The 23,223-nt window shown below is 41.3% G+C and overlaps 1 long non-coding RNA gene across 6 annotated transcripts; it reads right to left on the bottom strand.

The window, feature by feature from the left end:
• Nucleotides 1-665: 665 nt before the first annotated feature.
• On the bottom strand, nt 666-23,143 carry Gm30211. Of its 6 annotated transcripts, XR_001785278.2 has the most exons (7): nt 22,714-23,143; nt 22,396-22,521; nt 16,002-16,114; nt 11,545-11,669; nt 9,283-9,347; nt 3,295-3,397; nt 666-2,556 (listed from the first exon to the last, which is right to left on the bottom strand). It is a non-coding gene; the product is annotated as a predicted gene, 30211 (long non-coding RNA). The 6 variants fall into 6 exon arrangements; XR_001785277.2 differs by lacking the exon at nt 3,295-3,397; XR_001785276.1 differs by lacking the exon at nt 666-2,556 and having other exon boundaries at nt 3,114-3,397; nt 11,545-14,336.

Raw genomic sequence — 23,223 nt, 5'->3', positions numbered from 1 at the left:
TTCTGAGGTGCTTAAGGCTCCTAGTGCTGGATAATTAATATGTGCCCATAAAATCCACTGTGGTGTCCCCCCCAGTAAATCCCTTAGGTCTCTCAGTATGCTTGCATTTCTAGTATTTCTCTTCATCATCTGACTCTGTCTGGGACAACAGCCCTGGGTCCAGTTAACCAGCAAAAACTACACGTGTGGCTGTTTATGAAGTGGCCAGGACATTTTCTAGCATGGAAGATGGGTTCGTTTGACTGTTTGCTACTTCAGCTCACTGCCAAGCCCTTAACTTTGTTATCGTAAGCGCACAAAGCCACCCATAACTGACTGTGCTGGCTGGGTTGGGGTGCAAATCTGCCTGTCTGAAGCCCCTGCCCACACGACTCCTTCAGGCAGACGGTTTTTCTATGGACATCTACTGACAGGTTATCACAGGTCAGGGGAGGTTGTTTTAGGGAACATGGAAGTTTTCCTGGGAGAATATGAGTCAAACTTAAATACTGGACACTTTAAAGCTACATTAGGGCTCAAATCTGAGCTCAACTGCAGTCCTAGGGAGATCCACCCTGGGCTGCCACTAGGGTCCTCACAGTGAGTGCTGCTAACTGACTGCCCGTGCAGAAACTGGGTAAAGAGCAGTGTCCTGAATCCACTCCCCCCCCGCCCCGCCCCCGGCTGTGTACCCCTCACAGGTTGGTCCCTCTCTGTGTGTGGTTGCTGTGGGAGGGATTGTTGGAAAGTCCAAGGGAGGTTAAGGAAATGGAAGAATAATCTTAGGTAACTCTTCATAGCTTGGCTTCCCCAAGGACTCCCTCACCCATATTCTCCGTTAGAGAGAGTCTGCCTTCATTTCTGTGTTTCCCCCTAATATCTATTTCTGCTGTTTGTTGTAGTGTTAAACTTCTGTTTTAGAAAAGGACTTAAGACCATGCACAGGAAAATGTTGTTTTTTTTTTTCCCCGAAATACAAAAAGTGTGTGTAATCAAAACAGAATTGTAAATAACATTCAGTTAGGAAGCTTGGAAAGATGCTTCCTATGGTAGAGAGAGGCTGACATTTGTAAAGCCGAGGTAGTCTCTCTTCCTCTCAACTCCAAGGCCCTGAGTTTGACCCGCAGCAAAAACAAACAAACAAATGAAAACTTCAGTAAGAAACAAAACAAAATATCTCAATCCAAGCAAAAATAAAGGCCTGCCTGTAATTGGTTAAAACGGGGCCTGGACTCCTGAGGTGTGAAGACTGTCTCTGAGCAAGCTTTACCCCTGCCTGACGCTGTTGGCAGAGGCTGGCCCTGGGGATACTTGGGATTTTGCAGAATTGGGTTTTGCGTTCCCTATGCTAACGTCCAAGCATCAATTCCTAAGAACAAAACTCTTGTTTTATTTAAAAATACATTCTCACCGAGTTTACGTACAATCAAACTCACAGGATGCATGCTTATTCTTAAAACATGTTGCTGTATAATGTGCACGCATGTAAAGTTCCATATTTATGTTTAAAAGTTTCAAGAAAGGAACTTTTTTTTTTTCTGAGTAATCATGGTTGTGTTTCTGACTGCATGTCTACACTTTCAATGATTATAAATTGCGTTCATGGGCAGTCTTTTATGGGCACCCACAAGATCACTTCTAGTCCCCAGTGTGTAATCTAAGTGTAAATTATGGCAATGGAGAAATGATCCAAAACAGTTACTTAAACGCAGAGTTGCTTTCTAGAATAGATTTTTTTCTGAATAATTTTCTGTACTTAAAATAATTATCTCTTTTATAGTTGTAATTTTATCAGTAAGGATAATTCTAAGTGAATTCCAATGGCTATTTTTGTTGTTGTGGTGGTGGTTTTGAGACAGGGTCTTACTCTGTAGACAGGACTCCTGGTTCTGGGGCTCTGATGTTGGTAATTTTAGGAGAGACTTTGACGCTTGAGGACAGCTCACGCAACCCCTTCTTTTAAAACCCAGTTACTTTTCTGACACACTGATGGTTAGTTTTCATCTGGCTTTAAGAAGTCTCCATTAGAGCTAAAATGCTTCATGAAAAGCGTCTTAGCCCGGGGAGTGGGGGAGTAGAGAGGATTACTTTCCAATGGCTACTCATTGTACTGCTAGAATACTTTGCTCCAAAAAATTACATGAAGAAATTTCCAGCAGGCAAATCAGTAAAAAGAACATGTATTCGTCTGTAGTTCCTTTTCTTTAACATATTCAGAAATGACTCAAGGATACAAGTAGACACACACATGTGGGAGTTAGAGAGAATTGGCTTGATCAAAACATGCAGCTATCCCAGACATACCCTCACTAATTAATCCCAGACAGCTGTGTAAGCATAGCACATTCTCACCATGGCTTAACCTGTTTTTACAGCATACACATGGCTTGACAACAAAGCCTAATTGGTAATTCTGTTTGCTGGAGGCAGAGATTTTACCTTTCAGGTCATTTAATCCCAGCTGTTAGGCTGTGTGTTTGGTTAAGTAGTAGCTTTCCACTTCAGGGGCTGGAGCAGGCTCTCCACACTGAGAGATGATCCCCAGGGAGCCCAGCATGGGAGGCATTGGCTTCATCTCTGTTCGAAAACAAGGCAGAGGCTGCTGTCATGCTTCCATGTGGCATATTGTTCTAGTTCTAGTTGCTGGATATTCTTTATTATAAAACAGTATTCAGCATCCAGAAATTATTAGCGCATATTAATTGCACAAAATACCAATTTTCATTTTTTTTTTTTTTTGAGACAGGGTTTCTCTGTATAGCCCTGGCTGTCCTGGAACTCACTCTGTAGATCAGGCTGGCCTCGAACTCAGAAATCCGCCTGCCTCTGCCTCCTGAGTGCTGGGATTAAAGGCGTGCGCCACCACGCCTGGCCTTCATTATATTTTTATACGTGTGTAACAAGGTTGGATCATAGTCACCGGTTTCTTGTCCTTGTTTCCTTCTTTACCTTCCTGCTGTCTGACTCCTTTCTCTTACCAAATGCTCCTCTTTCTACATTCATGCCTTAAAAAAAAATCTAGCTTCACATATGAGATAAAATGTGGTTTGTCCTAATATGGCTTATTTTGCTTAACATAATGATTTCCAGTTTTAACCATTTTTCTAGAAAGAACACAATTTAGCTGTTTATGGCCCTGTAAAATTGCATTGGAGGGCTGATGAGACGGCTCACTGGGTTAAGGTAAAATTGCACTGGAGGGCTGATGAGATGGCTCACTGGGTTAAGGTGCTGGTAAAATTGCATTGGAGGGCTGATGAGATGGCTCACTGGGTTAAGGTAAAATTGCACTGGAGGGCTGATGAGATGGCTCACTGGGTTAAGGTGCTGGTAAAATTGCACTGGAGGGCTGATGAGATGGCTCACTGGGCTAAGGTGCTGGTCCCCAAGCCTGATGACCTGCATTGGATCCAGGGACCTATGCAATAGAGGGAGAGAATCAACCCCTGGAAGTTGTGCTCTGACCTCCAGAGATCACACACACACACACACACACACACACACACACACACACACACCTCTCACACTGTATTACATACTGTAATAAAAAATTATTGGATATATATATGCCATATTTCATTGTCCATTCATCTATTGATGGGCATCTAAACTCATCCGTAGCTTGATCACCATGAACACTGATGTAATAAACAAGCATTTTGAACGCAGATACTCTACCACTTGCTTTTAACAATAGATGCAACATATGCTCAGCATTTTGTCTGAGTGCTGTTTCTAATCCTAATTTCTAAACACGTGTGTTTCATACAAGGCTGATTGTAGAATTCAGTGCTATACGTCTCTCACGAGTATGCAGCTGCCTATGTTCTTATACAGGCCTTGGACATTTCCTTTCACATGATGGTAAATTAGCTCATCGAGATAATTTTCCATATTTCCTTGGCTGTTTCTCCTATTGTTGGTCCCTTAGCATCTTATAGATGTTTGCTATTTTATTTTATTATTGTTACTTTTGCAATGTTGGGGTTTGGGTCAGGAGTCGAGCATGCCAGAAAAGTGTTCAATCATGAGCCATATCACCTGATTTTTAATACTCAATGTCTTGAACTTACTGAGTTAAAGGGGATGGAGCTTTAGTAGCTTTTGGTATGTGCTAACAAATTTCCTTTCAAAATTATAGCACCATATAGCAAAAATGATTTATAGCACCAATTAAATGTTTCATAAGTTATTTTCCAATCATGTGAAGATTATTTTGCAGTTTATTTTTACACATCTGTACTTCAAATCTAAAATAAAATAAAATAAAATAAAATAAAATAAAAGAGCCCAGAGGTGAAGTAGGACCCGGAGGAATTTGCATGTGTGTTGATGTTTACTGCGAAAACTGAGTTTCAGGTACTGAATACTACAGATGTTCTCTCACCGAGAATTGCAAAAAAGATGAATTTAGCTCCAGGCCCCATGTATGGACCTAGTTCCTACTTGAAAGTGTGATTCTGTAAGGCTTCTTTTCCATCTCTGAAGTAGAAACCTTGGCTTTCTGTTTCTGTGATTGCAGGTGTCTATACAGAAAGAGGGAGCCCAGGGAAGCCATTCTTGCTGCCCTAATTACAGAGGGAGACTCAACATGGAGTCTGTAAGGACAGCAGACGGTGGCCTGTCCCGCACAACCACATGTTAGCTCTCATGAAATAAATCCTCACCATCACTGTGTATACATTTTAATAGATTGCAAAGAGCTGGTGTGTGTGTGTGTGTGTGTGTGTGTGTGTGACTCTTACTTGATGTTGCGCACAATGCAGGCAGGAACTTTTAGATGAAGAACATGGCCCAGTATCATACTGGGGAGGACCCAGAACTAGGTACAAGTGTCCTCAAATGCAGTCTTTTTTTTTTTTTAAGTTTAATTTCCACCACTTAACTATTTAAAATCTAAGTGCCCATATCAGCATCCACAGCACAGACAAGGAAAAATGGACCATTTGCTTTGGATGTTTTATCTGATTGTTGATACTCAAACCAGACTACGGGGGCATTTCTAGACTTATTGAGTGTTTCTTAAAAATTGCTTTATTTAAATGGTCAGGACCATCACCTATTCTTGTTCCGGAGATGTCTGGGAATCATGGTGTGATTTGCTCCAGATGTTTCTCCCGGTCTGGAGCATTGAGGTGTCTGGGGTCAGGCTGCATCATGGAACCCGGCTGTTTGCCATTTTAGTTGCTTTTTGTCAGTTCTTTTTTTTTTTTTAAAGATTTATTTTAAAGATTTATTTATCACTATATCTTAAGTTAAGAACACTGTAGGTGTCTTCAGATGTATCAGAAGAGGACGTCAGATCTCATTATGGATGGTTGTGAGCCACCATGTGGTTGCTGGGATTTGAACTCAGGACCTTCGGAAGGGTGCTCTTAACCACTGAGCCATCTCTCCAGCCCATCAGTTCTCTTTCTTAGAGATGTATTTCTGTAACGGAGTTTTCATTTGGTAAAACTTAAAAAAAAATCAGCTTCCAAGGGAAAACTGCATGGCCCCTTTTCATGTTAAGGTGGTCGTTCCCACAGTAGCATGCTCAAAGAAAAACCCATGAAACTGCTTCACGTTGCCATGAGAGACAACAGCTTGTTAGGCGTGGAGAGATCTTCACAGTCACCCAATCCAATCAGTCCCCCTGGGTTACAGACAGAGAAACGGGGGCCTAGGGAGTTGCTCAAGGTGGGGGAACAAAGTAGAGTCAACCAGGGCCCCAGTCTTTCTCTGTGACAGCGCTGTGGCCATTCAATGCTTGCTACGATGTTACAGGGTGAGTGAAAACAGACCCAGCAAGTGTCAGTCATGACTGGGAGCTCCTTGTAATCATGGACCCCAGCGCAGTTAATAAACTCCCAAACACACACAGAGGCATGGACATGTAGGAGAAGGCTTACTTGACACTTCACGAGATAGTCTTAACCCACCAGCTTTTTAAAAACAGTGCTTTGTTGTGATTTATGAGTCACCAAAGGAAAAAAGTCATTAATGGAAGGAAGCTCTCTATGCTGCTTTTAGTTTATTTTAGTCACGATCCTTAAAATTGTTCATTTTAACTCGAAATACTGATTCCTTAAGTAAGGCAACAAATGTGGAATTTTCTGAGGTTACTCAGCAAACCGTGGGCAGTTTCTTATTTCTGCACTGAGGTTTCGGTGATGTGTGTATACGTGTGTGTGTGTGTGTGTGTGTGTGTGTGTGTGTGTGTGTATGCAGGTGCATGTGAGTGTATGTGCATGTATGTGTGTGTGTGTAGATGCCAGAGGACAACTTAGGGTGTTGTTCATAAAAGTGCCATTCACCTTTATGTTTTTGAGACAAGTTCTTTCATGGGCTTGAAGCTCATCAAGAAAGCCAGCTTGGTTGGCCGGTGAGTCCCGGGAATCTAGCCTTTCCAATCCTGGGATTACAAGTGTGTGTCACTGTTTCTGGTTATTTTTACACAGGATCTGGGGATGAACATACAAGGCAAGCACTCTTCTTACTGAGCTATAATCCAAGCTCTGGATTGAGATGAAAAACAGTTATGTGTATATGTGTGTATCTGTTTGTATGTTTATGCCACGTGTGTGAATTCCTGTAGAGGCCCCAAGAGGGAGTCAGATCCTGTAGAAAGTTACAGGTAATTGTGATCCACCAGATGTGGGTTCTGGCTCCTCTGCAGGAGCAGCAGTGCTTTCAGGCTCAGAGCCACCCTCTGGCCCTGGGATTGGAATTTTTAAATTTCATATTTTTTATGTGGGGTCCTGGGGATTTGAACTCAGTCCCTCATGCTTGCCCAGCAAGTGTTTTACTCACTGAGCCCTCTCCCCAGCCTCTTGATTTCCTTCCTTCCTTCCTTCCTTCCTTCCTTCCTTCCTTCCTTCCTTCCTTCCTTCCTCCCTCCCTCCCTCCCTCCCTCCCTCCCTCCCTCTCTCTCTCTCTTTCTCTCTCTCTCTCTCTCTCTCTCTCTCTCTCTCTCTCTCTCTCTCTCTTTCTTTCTTTCCTTTTTTCTTTCTTTGCTAAAGAAATTGACTTTGAAGATATTTAAAAACTGTACACAGTAAGTCTTAAATTATCAGGTTTTACTAGAGAAAGATGATCTAATGGCATGGTTTAAGCTAAACTTTGATAAGTCTTTCAATTTGAATGGCAGATCCTCAGAAGAAGGAAGGTAGTACAACCTGGCCTTTTGCATAACTAGTAAGATGCTACAGATGGAATTATGGCTCATGTTCTGGTGTAAAGACACAGAAGAGTGGAGCCTCTAGTCTGAGCTTTGGAGTTTGTTCAGCAGTGTTCACATGTATTGATAACACTAAGAATACAGGCCTGGAAAATGGCTTAGTGGGTGAAGGCACTTGCTACCAAGTCTGACAACCTGAATCCAAGCCCTAGAACTTACATGGTAGAAGAAGAGAACTAATTCCTCCCCAAAGCCCTTTTACCTTCATATGTATGCTATGGTACACTCAGGGATGTGTGTATGTCTCTCTCGGTGCATGTGTGTGTGCGTGTGTGTGTGTTTGTGCATATGTGTGTGTACACATGAATGCATGTGTATGCAGACAAGTGAACAATATAAAAAATAGCAAAACAATTTACCTTCCTTTGATCCTTCCCTAGGAGCTGTTGTCAGTACAGTGATAATCACACCCAGAAGTGTGGTTTGTTAGATATTAAAAAGTTACAAGTGGGGAGATGAAGTCTAGGTAATGTTAGCAGTTTAGTCAAGGCCAACCAACCAGGTTGAGAAGGAGCTAGGGTCATAATCAGGTTCGCTAGCTTTACAGCTTGTCATTTTCCCACTGCAGTTTTGTTAGTATACTGAAGACATGATGAGATATTTCCTGCCTTTATTGACAAATCATTCCGAGGCCTGTTTCCTTTCCCTGGGCTGTGGAGCAGACAGCATGGAACCCTAGGCCCTTACTTATGGCCAATGGCAGTGCTGTTCCCTCTTTAATTTAATTTCCCATTCTTTTTGCTTAAGCAGCAGACAGTGGGACTACATACAAGCCAGGATAGCAACGATTCTTTCCTCTGACTCTGCCGTGTTTTCTCCCTTGGTGTTGGGGCTCAAGCTAGGGTAGAGAAAAACTGGGAATCTTAGGGCAAATGTCTCCACATCTGGATGGTCTCCATGCTGCGACACTTGGCCCCTTCACGGTTGCTCATCTAGCCTGTGCCCTGCACCTTCAGGCCAGCTGGGCAGTGAGAAAAATCTGTTTCATTTCTTCTTTTGCCAAGTCCATCTGCACTGCACAGGTGCAGGGCTGGACTCTTAAAATAGAAACTTTGTTCTGTGTGATGTGGCACAGTGGAAACCCCCCTGACTTCATTACCTCATGTTCAGATTAACGAAATGGTGATCTGTCCCTTCTCTGTGGCATTTCCCTGGCTTCTATGAGACCTTTCGTTTCTCATTTGGCTTCTCTAGTTTCTCCGTTTGTAACAGGACTTGATCTTGGTGGTGTCAAGCTTCCTTCTGCCTTTGATTCCCTGTGCCTGTGCTTCTGATTAGGACTGTTTTAGAATTCTCTTCATCTTGTTTGATTCTCCCAGTCATGCTGTTCTGGCAAGGACAGCTGGGGCTAACGATGGCTTTTGATATTTAAAATGTCTTGTCTCACCATTTTGATATGATGTTTAGCCTGTTCACAGTCATTCTAAAACGATCAGATACACCCAGAAGCTTGATCAAGGACTCTTGTGTACATTTTGAATCACAGAAAATTGGAGATGATTCAATTTAAAATTTGGGACAGGCCTTTCCATGACAACTGTTCATACTTTTTTGCTTAAACAGTAAATGTTCTTCTTCTTCGGAGCTCAACATCTTGAGAGATTATACTGTCAAGCATTGGTATTTATTAAAATTTACTAATTTCTACTACTACTCCAAGAAAAGGGTATCATTATTCATTTAATAAGAATACATTGAGGGCCAGGCTCTACTAACAATACCAGGTGGAAATTAAATGAGCGAAGTCATAGTACTACTCAAGTGTCTGGCTGAGCATCAAGAAAATGATCACTCTGGGTCAAACCCTTGGCTCTGTTTCCTCTGCTGTGAGCACCAGCTCATGGATTAACTATGGGTCTAGAAAATGTTTAAGATGAGCCCTCGCATCTCAACTAAGCAATTTTATTATTTGTTTGTTGTTGTTATTGGGGTGATCAAGTTCAAGGCCTTGGGTGTGCCGGTGAGATCTTCACTACTTCAACCCACGCTAGATTTGTTTTCATGAGACCCAATGAATACAGATGAAACAATCACAGCACAGATTGTTAGGAAATGAACAATTGATGGATTTGGATCAAACCTACCCCAGGGAGAGCAGATGGATCCTCACAACGATGGAGACTGTGGAGAGCCAGCACAGCTGATCAGTCTAGGAAAAAGTTAAGACCACAGATATGAGCTGTAATGACAGAGAGACCAAGTCAGCCAGGAATGAGAATAATGTACAGTGTTCCAAGTCCAAGGGAGAAACAAGTGCTCTGAGTGCACAGAGCTGCACATCAAGTTGCGATTTTGTGGCTGATCCAGGGGCTATGCATGGAGTATGCCGATACATTTCAGAAAAGAACACAATGTGACAACTGAAAGAGATGGATGCTAGGGTTAGAGATTTACAGGTGGATTTAAAAGACTTTCTATTTAATAATTGACATAGATACCTTTTAAAAATATTGAATAATGACTGCGTTGAATGATCAAGTGGTCCCCACCTGAGGGATTCCATCCATCTCTGGGCCAGAACTTCCTTTCTGGTTTGTGTCTTAGCTTTGAGTGGATGGTTTTCTTAAAGAGTGTGAGATATAACACACACAGCGGGCAATGGGACTCTCCTGTTTGTCTTGCTGTGGCTCTGTCTTCCCACATACTTATAACCTAGTATTGAGTCCAAAGGAAGGGGAGGCTCTGGTAGCTCTGATGTCAGGCTTCAGGGATTTGTCCTACTGTTCGTTGGGAAAACTACCCAGTTCTTCTAAAAACCGATAGAAGTACAAATCCCTTAAAAAAAAGTAAAAAAGTGAAAGGAGTATGGTAAGTAATTGTCAGCTTGCCAAGTAGACAGCAGGGCAGGGGGTTTACATTGTCTTTTCGAAGTTGTGTGTGTGTGTGTGCACATGTGTGCATGTTTTATGTGTATAATTTATGTATTTGGATGTGAGTTCAGTCACATGCTGCTTTGTGTGGAAGTCAGAGGCACTGATCCTCACTTCACTTCGTTTGAGAGAGGGTCTCTTGTTTGCCATTAAACATTCCAGGGTGCTTGGCCTGCATACTTCCTTCCAGCGATTGTTTAGTTTCCACCTCTCTTGTCCCTGTAGGCGTGCTGCAATTAGAGATGTGTCCTCCTGTGTCCGGTTCTTTGTGGGGATCTGAACTCAGGTCCTCCTGCTTGGGTTCATGTGAGTGCTTTAACTGCTGGGGCATTTCCCCATCTCTACATCTTTCTTGGCTGATGGAGGCTTTATTCTGGAAAGAACACCTTATCCAATAAAAGCTTTGGTTCTTCAGCTATGTGCAGATTCCATGTAGCACTTTATACTGTAGCTAGCAATGCTTCCTATTCTGGGACTTGAACTGGGTTCTTGCCCGAGGAGAGGAACCTGAGACCACACAACACAACTGTGATTGAATCACATTTGTGATTCAAGTCACACTAATAGGTGGAAGTTTTACCTAAGCCAGTCCAGGAGAGCTTGCCCAATGCAAGCATTCTCTAAGTTCATGAGTGTTAGTGCCAGTGAGTGTAGTGACCAAATTCCTGTCTGAGTTAGAGTTAAACAGGGTGGCTGACATGCTCTGGCCTTTCTCTCACTGAGGGTACACTCATCCCTCATGCTACTGGACAGCCTCTTAGGGTCTCCTGGTCTAAGTTAGGTTACGAGTGTAGAGGAAGAGCAGAATGGAAAGTCCTGAGACCTGACTTCTAATCTTGTTTTAATGTTAGCTACTAACAAGGTAGAGTGAGTCAGGCTACTGCCGTAAGGCACACACACCTGGCCTCTAACCTTTAGAGTCTTTCTCATGTCTGCAAAATGGTTTTAACTCAAGTGAAAAGTGGTCAGTTTTTAAAAATAAATTGAATGTTTATAGATCATTTTTATGTATGTATATATTGCAGTAAATGTTGAAAAGTCTTTTAAAAGATTTATTCTTCTTATTAAATGAGGTTGTTTGAGAAATTTGTCTGGACACACACACACACACACACACACACACACACACCCCTCTTCCACTTGTGAAACTCCAGTAATTCTAAAGCAATCAGAGTGACTAAGCCATTCTTTCCCTGCCAACTTAATGAACTCTTACACGGGACCAAATTACTCGACCCCAGTGTAGACTCGCTCTCTTGACACTAACAGTAAATGACCATGTATATTCACAATGTGGCCACGGTACTGGGTGGAGGGTAGTGCTGGTGGAATAGGACTGGATTATCCAGAGTCAAGAATGAGAAAAATTTGTGCTAGCTGTCTGGCCCCAGAAGGTGGAGTCTGCTGTCCTTACAGGAAACATTTCTGGAGCTTCAGGTTACAATGCAGAAATATGACACAAAGAAAAATACACACAGAGTGGATTTCCTGTGACATTAATCCAGGCAATTGATTGTGTGCACAGAAGGCCTGACTGCATAGGGCAGGTGTGAGAGGTGACTTCCACTTGAGCAAGTCTCTAGACAGTTCTGCTTCTTCACCTGTAAACAGAAGGTAATAATGTCACACTCTGTCAGTCAGTGTATCCAGAAAACAAACACACCCATGCTTACAGAAAAAAACTACCCTTTAAACATGGACAAACATACTCATCTGCCATCAACAACACATTTGCTCATCTAGTCATTTATTCAACAGATGCTGGTCAGACCAAGGTGCTATGCTTTGTAACAAACTCCACAACAACAACAATAACAGAACAACAATACAATTAACTAAGGTTCAAGGTTTGAAAAATCCTGTTTCCAATGAGTGGTAGTAAATTATACACTGAGGCATGGAAATCAAGGATGACTTCCTCTAAGTTTTCTATGATTACAATCATTAAATGCTTTTAGCGCACAGTTTTCAAGGAAACTATCAGGTTTTGCTTATTGGACAATAGATTCTGTCTATTGTGAAAATATTTGTGAAATATACTTATAAAAGTTTACTATGTAAAATTTATTATAGTTATGTACATTATTGTCTTGTGGTACTGGGGATTAAATTTGGGGCCTTATACATGTTAGGCAAGCACTCTGCCATGGAATTACATCCCAAGCTATATAGATATTTTGAGGCAGGGTTTCACTAACTTAACCAGACTAGCTTCAAGTTTGCACCACAGCCCTGGCAAGTCTTAAACATGAGATCCTCCTGCCTCAGCTTCCCAAGTTGCTGAGATTTTGAGGTTGTGCTACTAGACCCAGAAACTTGCACAAGTCAAATACACATATGATAGGTGGCATTTAGTAAATCTTGTGACGTAGAAAATCGAAGAGGGTTAGTGTGGGGTGGAGAGTAGGAGATACCCATTTCAGGAAAGATGAAATTTCTTCAGGTCAGATGGAAGTAGAGCCAAGTTTTCATTGTTCAGACATGCTTGAAGGGAAACAGGTCATAGGAGTTTTCAGGTTAACAGATTTGATAGTGTCACAGTTAAGACATTTATGTCTCAGTATTTTGGGACATTACACGAATCTGGGAAGCAAACTCACTTCTTCTAGAAGAGCAAACAGTCCATGCCTTAAATGCTGAGTCATTTCTCCAGGCCCATTACATGTATCTGATATCTGACAACAAGGGTGATAATGTTCTTTGCCATGGTTGTATCAAGCAGGTCAGTGAAACAAATGCTTGGAATTTGTTTAATGTCACTTAACATCTATTGCAACAATGTATAGGACTGGAAAGAAGAAATGCTGTATTTCACTGTATTTCTGAACATCAATGTGTTAAAAAGCCACAGTGAGGTTGAGAGTGGAGAGAGTCAGTAGGAGACTGATGAGCAGTCTGGACAAAGAATATGTTTATGCTTGTATGCACTTATGCTAGGGTGGCAGCAGTGGGGACTGTGTGCTGCCATTTGTCACATATGCCTGCTTTGCTTCTAGGACTTTGCTCCTTTTATTGGTAGTTATTCTTAGAAGTTCCTGTCTGTATCTTTAACATTTATAGTCCTAAAGGATGCCTGGAATGGAGGGTAGATGTAAATAAAAAGCAAGGCATTGCAGGGCTGGGAAGCACGGGACCTTCTAGTCTTTTGGCTGCAGTGGGTTATATTTCTATTGCCATAATCCAGGGGACTCTTTCATTATTGGTGTGAGCTGCTTTGGTTAACATCACCATTGGAGTCTCCAAAAGCATGTCATTTAACAATGGATCCTGGAATATGGAGTGGCAGACTAGGTGACAAGCATTGCAACACACAACCTCATTCCTAGACACACACAGTCAAGTTCTCCAGCCATTGCAACCTCCCAGTGTTTTCCTTTTTTTAATTCATAGTTTTTTCTCTACTTTTTCCCCAGCTTAAAAAAATCTTTTCCACAGAGTTATTTAAATTTTTAATTGGGCATATTATGGAACTAAAGCACAAACATTTTAATTTGTTAAATAAAATACTTCATAAATACTCTTATCTATACCCATGAAGTATTCTCAATTGCTTCAGAAGGAAAGAAAGAAAGAAAGAAAGAAAGAAAGAAAGAAAGAAAGAGAGAAAGAAAGAAAGGAAGGATGAGAGAAAGATTGGAGACAGTGGGACACATACCTACAATTCTAGCACTCAGGAGGTTGAGGCAGGAGGATTGTGAGATTGAGGCCAACTTGGGTAGATTGTGAAATCATGTCTCAGTAAATCCAAATAAACAAAAACTAAACCAGAAGCCCCCCACCCCAGCCATGGATGGGGAAGGAGGAGAGGGAAAGGGGAAGGGAGAGAGAGAGAGAGAGAGGGAGAGGGAGATGGAGAGGGGGAGGGGTTGGGCAGCTGTAGAGGGTGTTCCATTTAGTGTCAGGACGGTGAACCTTATTCCAGAATTTCCTCATGTCTACATTACTGTTTTTGGTTGATAACAAAGGAAGCTGTGCAGTGGAGCCCACGTGCAGATCCTTAGGGCTCTGAGAGACCATTGTGGACCAAGTAGTAATAGGTCAGAAGCCCTCCTCCTCCCCTTCCTCCTTCCCAGGCAGCACATTTGAGTCTTTGTGCAGAGCCTGAGGCTCTGACTGGAAGGAAGGTGAGTCCTGATCACATGTGGGTCATGCTCCTGCACCAGATGGGCAGGGCTTGCCATATCCTGCTGGTCCTGGAGTACCTTACCCAGTCTTCCTCTGATTTTAATGGGCAAGTCACATCTATAGGACTGAACAATTCAGGTTACCTGTGGGGGCATAAAGTTACAATCTCTTATAATTTCGGTGTCAACTATGTCTTAATTCCCCAAGGTCATATATATATTTTTGGTTGTTAGTTTTGTTTGTTATGTTTTTGTTTGTTTTTAATTCTCCTCTATTTACAATGTTAGTTCTTTCCCTTAAAAAAAAAATCTCTGTATCACGAAAGGCCAAAAATATAAAATTCATCATCACTCCCTGACTGTGAACTGAAGGCAGGTCTAACTTGGTTTGTAGGCCAATGACTGTGATATATTTCAGTATCCAGGGTCTCTCTCTCTCTCTCTCTCTCTCTCTCTCTCTCTCTCTCTCTCTCTCTCTCTCTAACAAGGGTAAAGAGCACACCGTCAACTCAGTGTCCTGGTGAGAGGAGGCAGCTGGATTGTTGGATCTCGTGAAACTCTTTGCTCACGATTAGAAAGTACATTTCTTTTATTCTTCAGTATAAAATATTAGTCTTTTGAGATACACATGTACCTTGTAACATTTCCTAAATTTCTTTATGGAACTGGATGGTGTGGATGGGGGAAACTATGTGGATCTGACCTAGCTCCCTAGGCCTAGGGTGAGATACAGGATTGGCAAACAATATCTTCACTGTGTGCCTCATTTTCTCTATCTTCCCAATTGTGAGATTTTTTTTTTACCTGTTACATTGCTAAATGTGTTTTTGCATATTGGAAGAAAAAATATTTCAGTCTAAACTGCAGGATTCCTTGTGGGATTACTGCTGGAAGAATATCTACTGGGCTCAGGATGGTGTCCAAGAAACTGTGTTAATAATTAAAAATATGAACAATACATGGTAGTATGTGGTAAGAACTTGGGAGGTGGAGGCAGAAGGATCACTGCAAATTTGAGGCTACTTTGTTCTACACAGTGAGTTCCAGGTCAGCCAGGGCTATCTAGAAGAAGGCTTTGTCTCAAAAACCAAATAAGCACAGCAACAGCAACAGCCACAAAAATCAAATTGTCAACCAAACAGTTAAATAAAAAAGACACTATAAAAAGGTGTGAGCATATACAAGACATACCATGTCTTATAATAAGTAGACTATATGTAGTATTTCATTTATTGTTCAGAGTGACAATGAAGTAGAGATCTTGTAGGTATTGCTTTAATATAGACAGAGAACTAAAGACAAAGGAAGAGCAAATAAGTTTGTAATTGATGAACTCTCACATGACCCATTCCTAGTCAGAGGGCTGAAGCATTGGAATGGTCTGTGAGGATTGTCCTTGGCGCCAGTTAGTTCCTAGTTTGACTAACATTTGACAGGTGGATGCGGGTATACACCTTCTTTGACCTTCAATACATGATGTGTGCCCTTTTTGTAGCTTGGTTCTTTAGAACTGTCAATATAAGTCACACATACCCACCTATTCCATGTTGCAACTTCTGGTTGATTGTGTCTACCTTAGACTGGAAGCACCTTGACACTGGAACTTCTTATCATGGACTATATTATTTGTAGAACAGAATTCAGAAGTAGGTGCATGGAGATACCAATGATTGGAATGAAGTCCAGCATGGTTGTATATAGTTATAACCATCTTAAATGGGAGGATTAAGGGTTTGAGACAAACCTAGGCTTCATAGTGAGATTCTGCCCCAAAAACCACCCACAAGATGAATAAAAGTGACTACTCACATATCCAAACATACAATTTCCTTTCCTGGATGCTGGACTTTCTTGGTGAAGGTCAGATGACTTGCCTTGACTTGAGTAGAACCAATGTCTAGAACAAATATGAAGACAGCCATCTACATGGATGGAAAAGGGATATAGAAAGAAGAGAATACTTCTGTTATGGGTTGTGGGGTGTTTACTGACAACTATCCTGCAATGCTGATATAGTCCATCGCTGTATTTCCTAGTCTCTCAGCCTAAAGATGGCCAAACTATTTAGCACAACTATTTTTTGCCACTCTCAGGTACTTCTAGAACGTGTCTGGGCCCCATGAAACATCTTTTCCACATGTCTTACATGGTATATGGGCCCAGTGACCATATCAGAACTCTTCAAGGATACTGATTATTCCAAGTTGAGTTTTGACTGTGCAAAAGCATTGGGACTGGGGACTAACCTGGGGCTTGAGATAGAGTAATATCAAACAAGATGGAGGTGGGGTATCATTTTCATCCCAGTGCTGGATACAGCCTTGGCCAGGTGCTGGGGTAGGGAGCAGGTGTATGAGGCTTTGGAAACTTGAAAGGGTGTGGAGTGCACCACCCAGGCTGTTGGAGGAGGATGGGAGCGAAAGCAACAGATGTGCCTAAGGTTCTGTTTTCAGTTCCTCAAAGGGTCTTCTTGATCAAAGCAGTGTGACGGTAGCTATGACAGTTGCTATCTTGGTCCATGGGACACTCCCAATAAGGTAGCATTACTTTTTTTAATCTTCTCAGGCCAGTCACCATGAAAATCAATAACCAGTCTGGTATGGGGGATGGGTGGGGAGATATGGGTGGGTACTCTGTGCTATACTGAAATGGTAGAAGATGTTGGCTGATAATATTTTTTTCCAAACAAATCTAACACTCTCTGTTGTTGCAGAGATCAATAGAATCTTATTATTATATATCTACACTTAGATCCTTACTGCAATTTAAAACATACCAGGTAGAAAATACTGGCTTCGAATCTCAATTCTGCCTCTTAGTGACCAGATCTTAACATCCAATCTCCTATTAAGTAGTTAGTAATTATTTTTTAGATAGTTTCTCTGTGTAGCCTAAGCTGGTTTGAGCTCGAGGACTTCCTGCCTCAGTCTTCCTAGCGATGGGATCACAGGGGTGTACAACTACACAGAGTCTACCGTTTCATCTCCTAATCTGTTAAATGAGACATTTGATTTCCAAGTCTTTTCCCACTAGGGATATTCACTGATACTTTGCTTCCGGAATCAGCAACCATACACAAGAGCTAGTGAAGGAACAACATTGCTTTTGAATTGTGCCTCTTGATCAGGCCAAGTTGGACTTAATTGGTTGCATGATCTCAGGCATGACATTTATTCCCTCTAAGTCTTAGCTTTTCTGTCTTTAAGAAATGGTGTAGTACAAGTCATTTCAGGGGCTTCCTGAAGATTCAATGGCAGGAGTTGAGACACTGTATTCATTACTGGTAGCAAAGTAGAACTCTGTTGCAAGATGGTGCCTGTGGAGCCATCAGAAGATAGAAGGTCTCTACATGGATTTCCTATTTGGTCATCAATGTTTCACTGCTATGTCTTAGGTTGAGGATTTTTGCATTTGAATCCATGGTGGAATCAAAACTTATGTATTTATTATATAGATGGGTGATAGACAGTGAAGACCCTTATCCATTTAAAATTACAAACCAATGTTCTTTAAAAAGTCTATACAGAGCTTACCATGTGGCAAATGTTGGAAAAGGCACATGGTCCATTGGGCTTTATAGCCCTGCCTTAAGCCTCATTCTCTATTACAGTGGGTCTCAACATTCCTAATGCTGCAACCCTTTAATACAGTTCCTCATGTTGCCATGACCCACAACTATAAAATGATTACTAAATAATTTTCCTACTGTTGTGAAATATATATATATACATATGCATATATATATGTATATAAAATTAGGATATCTGATATGCAACCTGTGTGAAAGGGTAGTTTGACCCATAAAGGAGTCATGACCCATAGTTTGAGAACTACTGCTCTACTCATTCTATAACACTCAAATATGAGAACCTTAGCTCTGGCTTCTTCACCTATGAGTCACAGTTAATAACATCTCAGTGTGAAGTATGAGAAATTAAGGAGCCACACAGGAGCAATGCTAATGTCAGCCTTCCCCACTTCATTATTACCTCCTCCCTGTCATTTCCTTCTTGAGTCTATGTAGAGAGCCTCATAGCTTCAGAAAGACAAAGGGCTCATCCAGGTTTGGCAGGTAGAACGTTTTGTGAGATACTCAGTCACAGGAGAGTTACACGCTGCACTCAGTCTTGAGACAAGAGTGCAGGCAGATGGAAGGACAGAAAGGATGAAGAGCAAGAAGAGAGAAGCAAGCAGAAGCTGGGGAGAAGAATAAGGATGTGGTGCATCATAACACTTTGCTGAAATTATTGATAATTTCTACAATTTTTCTAGTCAAAATTTGAGGTCATTGGGTATAAGATAATATAATCTTCAATTGAAAACAATTTGACTTAATATTTTCCCATTTGTATCCCTTCTCTTGCCTTATTGCTCCAGCTAATGCTTCAATCTCATTATGGATGAGAAGTAGGGATAGTGGGCAGTCCTCTGATTTTAATGGAGCTTATTAATGGTTTCATTCATTTAGGATGATATTGGTCATGAGTTTGTCATACATAACCTTTATTATGTTGGAATATGTTTCCTACAGTCCTCCTTGTTCTAGGGCTTTTATTAAGAATGCATGTTGATGGTACTACCGGAAGATCCAGCAATTCCTCTCCTGGGCATATACCTAGAAGATGTTCCAACTTGATAAGGACACATGCTCCGCTATGCTCATAGCAGCCTTATTTATAATAGCCAGAAGCTGGAAAGAACCCAGATGCCCCTCAACAGAGGAATGGATACAGAAAATGTGGTACATTTACACAATGGAGTACTATTCAGCAATTAAAAACAGTGAATTAATGAAATTCTTAGGCAAATGGATGCATCTGGAGGATATCATCCTGAGTGAGGTAAACTAATCACAAAATAACACGCATGATATGCACTCACTGATACGTGGATATTAACCCAGAAACTTAGAATATCCAAGATGCAACATATGAAACTCAAGAAGAAGGAAGACCAAAGTGTGGATTCTTCACTCCTTCTTAGAATGGGGAACAAAATACCCATGGAAGGAGTTATAGAGACAAAGTTTGGAGCTGAGATGGAAGGAAGGACCATTCAGAGACTGCTCCACTTGGGGATCCATCCCATATACAACCACCAAACCCAGATACTATTGCATATGCCAGAAAGATTTTACTGACAGGATCCTGACATAGCTCTCTCTTTCTCGTGAGGCTATGCCAGTGCCTGGCAAATACAGAAGTGGATGCTCACAGTCATCTATTGGATGGGACACAGGGCCCCTAATGAAGGAACTAGAGAAAGTATCCAAGGAGCTAAAGGGGTCTGCAACTCTATAGGAGGACTAACAATATGAACTAACCAGTAACCCCCAGAGCTGTGTCTCTAGTTGCATATGTAGCAAAAGATGGCCTAATAGTCGGCCACCAATGAGAGGAGAGGCCCTTGGTTTTTTGAAGATCATATGCCTCAGTACAGAGGAATGCCAGGGCCAGAAAGCAGGAGTGGGTGGGTTGGGGAGCAGGGCAGGGGAAGGTATAGGGGGCTTTGGGGATAGCATTTGAAATGTAAATGAAGAAAATATCTAATAAAAAAAGAATGAATGTTGAATCTTATCAAAGACTTTTTCTTTCTTTTTTTTTCCTTCCATTGAGGTGATCATATGATTCTTGTATTTTTTTGTCCATGTATTTGGTTTATTGCATTTATTTCTTATAAATGTTAAAAATAAAAAATAAAATCAGTGGAAATAAAAAAATTATACATTAAAAATATTGAAAGTAAAAGATTTTCTAGAAGCCACAAACTCAGCCTTTCAGTAGAGAATCTGAGGCAAGTCTTTCCCAGTTTCTCATCTGTATAATGAGTAATATTGCCCCCAATGCCTTTCAGCACTGAAGACTAAGCCTATGCATGATGGCAAACACTGCCATTGAATGGTGCCTCTAGCCTGGCACTGGATTATTAAATGTTAATTTAATCTCTGATAAAGTATAGAGTATGATTCAGGTAAACTCCACATTAGTTCTTTGTGTAATTCATGTCTATCTCCATCGATTAATGTCAAGTCTAGAAACTTTTGCTAAAACTTGGGATCACTATCTGGGCATGGAGGTGTATGCCTTTATTCCCAGCACTTGGGAGGCAGAAGAAGGCAGATCTCTATGAGTTGAATCAAGCCTGATCTATATAGTGAGTTCCCAGGACAGTCAGAGCTTCATAGTAAGATTCTTTCTCCACCCTCCCTCCCCCGGAAAAAAACCCAAAACAAAAAAGCAAAGCAAAGCAAAGCAAAGCAAAGCAAAGCAAAGCAAAGCAAAGCAAAGCAAAGCAAAGCAAAGCAAAGCAAAGCAAAGCAAAGCAAAGCAAAGCAAAGCAAAACAACAACAATACAACTTGCGATTACTTTTGAGGGCACATTTATTAGTTTAGCACAGTCTACACAGTCCTATCTGATAGAAATAGAATGAGACATATATAAAGTTTAAAAATTTCACCGGGCGTGGTGGCGCAAACCTTTAATTCCAGCACTAGGCAGAGGCAGAGGCAGAGGCAGAGGCAGAGGCAGAGGCAGAGGCAGAGGCAGAGGCAGAGGCAGAGGCAGAGGCAGAGGCAGAGGCAGAGGCAGAGGCAGAGGCAGAGGCAGAGGCAGAGGCAGAGGCAGAGGCAGAGGCAGAGGCAGAGGCAGAGGCAGAGGCAGAGGCAGAGGCAGGTAGGTTTCTGAGTTTGAGGCCAGCCTGGTCTACAAAGTGGGTTCCAGGACAGCCAGGGCTATACAGAGAAACCCTGTCTCGAAAACCACAATAAAAATAAGCATGTGAAATTAAACTTATTAATATATTGATTTAACCCATATATATAGAATTAGTATCTTGAGTTGAAATCAAAATCTAAAGTGCATAATATTAATTATTAATTATACATACATTGTACAAACTCTTCAAAATTTTGTATTAAAAAGTTGTAGCACATCTCAGTGTGCACTTCCTTCCCTTCACAAAGTTACCCAGTTATAAACAGGATTGCTATAAGGAGATAAGAGGACCTGATACATACATGAGCATACTGGGGGCCTGGTTATAAGAAAGAAAGACTCTGTTGAGTTGGCACAAGTGAAGAATTAAGCCTTGAACTCATCAATAATTGCCAAGACCATGTGCAAGTCACAGATAGGCAAAGAAATACCCATCCTGGCTTCCTCTTTCTCCTTTCTGTTCCCTCTTATCCTGTGTCTATCAGCCATTGCTTCTGCTTTCTCCTCCTCTATCTCCCTCCACTCCTTTTGAAGTCTCCTTATCTCTCTCTTCCACTATTCTCCTCTCTACCTTTTCTACAATATAACTTATTTAACTTGTAAAGTTCTCCAGAAGCAATTTTGAAGAAGCATAGCTAATTCTGGATTTTTTTTTAAAAAAAGAAATGTTTTTATTAATTCTTTCAGAATTTCCTGTATTTAATTGTATTTATCCTTAATTTCTATCCCAAGCTTCATGCCCTTTTTTATTTTTAAAACAACTCATTAACTCCAGTTTCTGTTGTCTGCATACTCCTGGGTGTGACATCAGCCACAGGAACATGGTTGACCCATCAGAAGCTATACTCTCAAAGAAACTGAGTCTCCTTTCCCCAGAAACATCAATTGTCTGTAGCTCCTCATTAGTTGCTGGGGGCTCATGAACCCTTTCCCACTCCAAAATTCTTTCATCTACAGACAATAAGTAAGTAAGTAAATAAATGAATAAATAAGAGCTAAAAATGGAGAGCTACTGCTCATTTGAAATTAGAGGATCCCCTCTGAGATGTAGACATTAGAGATAGAAGGAACTCCAGGACAGCCAGGGCTATACAGAGAAACACTGTCTCAAAAAAACAAAAAACAAAAAACAAAAAAGCAAACAACAACAACAACAAAAACCCCCAAAACAACAACAAAAACAAAACCCAAAAAAACCCCAAAAAACTCCCCAAACAAAACATAAACAAAACCACCACCATCACCACCACCACCACCACCACCAACAAAACCAAAAATAAGAAGGAAGGGCCTGGAAAACTCAGCTATCCTTTTGTCTGTCTGCATTTTATTGGTTTCTTGACTCTACCTTAACAAAATGCCACATACTGGGGCTTAGAACAATAGGAAGCTACCTTCTCACAGTCCTGAAGGCAAGAAGTCTTAAGCAAAAAGGTGTTGGTTGGTTTAGTCTCCTCTGGATACTCTGAGGGAGAAACCACTTCATACCTCCTTCCTTTGGTGGCTTCTGGAAGTCCTTAATCCTCTTTGACTAACAGTTGTGTCACTTCAGTCTGTCTCCACGATGGCATGGTGCACTCTCTGCATGTCTCTTCATTTTTAATGTCTTTCTCTCTGTAAAGATGCCCAACATTGAAATTAGGACTTATTTGGATCCAGTATTGTGGAGAGCATGGGACTATTAGCTGTAAACTTTTTAGCAATTAGGATGTGCATACAATATTTGCTTTTAAAATATGTTTGGTTTATTCACACAAACATTCCTTATAATATTATGCTAACATAAAAGCAAAACAGATATCACACCAGGAGGGAAGCAGTTGTTTGGGCAAAAGAGTCTGTAGGGGTCCCACATGGGGAATCTTCTTCAGTGAGAAAGTTTTGGAAGCTTCTAGACTGGTATCAATACAAAACATAGAGAAGCTGTGTTCCAGGCATACAGCAGAGCGATCCTGCACACCATTCCCAAAGTTCCAATTTTTGTATAATTTCTTTGGGCAGTAGCTTTGTGCTATTGGGGCTCACAGCTTGGGGCTGGTTCACTAGGTCAGCAACACCACCTTGAAGGTAGTTCATTAGCATATCATGGCCTGTCCTGGGTTTAGCTCTTATCTGTGCTGCCTGCTTGCTGGGCAGGGGCTTGCTTCTGAGGCTTAGGTCTTATTAGATCTATCTGGTGACAGCTTAGGCATGATATGCCAAGGCACACAAAATGGCTTTTCATTAGTTATCCAAAATGGTTTTTAAGTTATGTTCCTAACAAATATGGCCTCACCTTTGATGTAAACATCATTTTCTTTGTCCAAATAGTTATTT

Source organism: Mus musculus, chromosome 6 (assembly GCF_000001635.26).
Source record: "Mus musculus strain C57BL/6J chromosome 6, GRCm38.p6 C57BL/6J".
Taxonomy (NCBI): Eukaryota; Metazoa; Chordata; class Mammalia; order Rodentia; family Muridae; genus Mus; species Mus musculus.
Note: the sequence above shows the minus strand (reverse complement) of the source record. Positions and strands in the feature narration are given on the sequence as shown.